The sequence below is a fragment of the Aplysia californica genome, unplaced genomic scaffold (assembly GCF_000002075.1).
Source record: "Aplysia californica isolate F4 #8 unplaced genomic scaffold, AplCal3.0 scaffold00217, whole genome shotgun sequence".
Taxonomy (NCBI): Eukaryota; Metazoa; Mollusca; class Gastropoda; order Aplysiida; family Aplysiidae; genus Aplysia; species Aplysia californica.
Genome location: NW_004797487.1, coordinates 597786 through 599635, shown reverse-complemented (window position 1 = coordinate 599635; position 1850 = coordinate 597786).

The following is a 1850-nucleotide window of genomic DNA, read 5'->3' as shown; positions in this document are numbered from 1 at the left end:
GGGGGGCTGTACAAGAAACTTTGGACCTGTGTAACTGCAATAGATCTGCCCTCCTGAGGCAGCGTACGTGCGACATATCAGTGACACTCACCTCCGATCGCCATCGTGTCACGGGTGTGCCATGTGTTATGTGTCATGTGTCATGTGACCCTGTAACCGTGTGTGGACGAGAGAGGCTCTCGAGAGGTATAACCGCTGTACACTTTAGAAATGAGATTAGGTTTGTGTGTGTGTGTGTGTGTGTGTGTGTGTGTGTGTGTGTGTGTGTGTGTGTGTGTGTGTTCGTTCGTTCGTTTGTTTGTTTTTTGCAACTGTTTCTGATGATGATAATGGACCGTAACATGGGAAATTCGAATAACGTGAAATGAACGGGAAAAAAGTGCATGACTTCGTTGCATCCACTGCAGAGCAACAACGGCTGATGTGATATTATTACTTGATTCCGTACTCGCAAAGTCCATACTTTACCCGTTCATCTTTGGCAAGGAAACAACCCAGGCATTATGCTTTTATTAAAACTACACGACTGTATCGATCAAAGGTCTCTAGATATCCTATGACAGAACTTTGAATACTGCCGGTCAAAATGAAACAAAATAGATATCGCCAGACACGAGATGGAACACGATCCGAAATATTATTGATCCCCGACCACTTATTTGATGTGGATGAACGATACTCGTTTCTCATTTCAATGTACAATGAAAGAATAATTATGTAGTTTGATTCCTGATTCATTCAGGCACTAGTAATATTATAGAAATGTGCATGTCTCAAGTTCTCATTAATTATTTGGTTCTTCACAACACCGCTTCTATCATACGATAGGTGGGATCCGGATATCAACCCACGCTGTTAAATAACAGTTGGTTTTTTTTAGTATATGTGCTTTTACGCCTCAATCGACTCAATTTAGATCGTTTAGGGGACAGGCTTCCGACTCTGCATGCCAGGGCCAATCCAGGTTGAGCGAGTTAAAAAATTTAATATTGTAGCATCCCTCGATAAAAACTTCTCCCCACTCGAGAATCGGACTGGGGGCTCTCGTGGCCTAGAGGTTAAAGGTGTTCGCCTCTCATTCAAAGGTCCCGGGTTCGAATCCGGGTATAAGCGACGGAAAAATTGTCTTCTCTGAAATTGTCTCCTTTCACTTCATTTCCTGTTCTCTAACAATGTTCTGTCGTCTGCTTTCGTCTCCACTTTCTGCCCCCACCCCTTCACCCCCTTTGTCCCTTCCTCTGGGCTCCTGACTCTTTCTGCAGCCTTTCTACTGTTTCTCCTTGGCTCCTTCTTACTGCTGTCTTTCAGCCACACCCCTGGTCTTCTGGTAGGAAATATCTACACCTAGCCTTCTCGGACAAGGGCGAAGAATTTCGTAGGTCCCGCTTGCAAGTTGTGCACGTTAAAGATCCCTTGGTGGTCTAAAATCGATAAGAGTAGATGTAGTCTTCGGCGTCACCCGGGCAAAATTTTAAATTTCCTATCAAACTGAATTTATGCAGTTGCGAACACCTTAAAGCACTTACAACAAACGAACAAAAGAGAATCGAACTCGAATCTCCCGTGTGCGACATTGAAACACCTAACCGCTGCACCACAGACGCCGGTAATATGCCTTCTGACGAGCACAGAAAGAGAAAGTTGTATAGTGATAGTCAGTGCCAGTGTGAGTGTCTGTCTGAGTGACAGTCTAAGGCCGTGTGTTTGTTTCGAGTGTGGTTTATCAATGTTTTTGAGACTACGTCTGAGACAAGGAAAGCGAGAGGTTAAGACTATACTCACAAGCGCACACACACACACACACACACACACACACACACACACACACACACACACACACACACATAGAC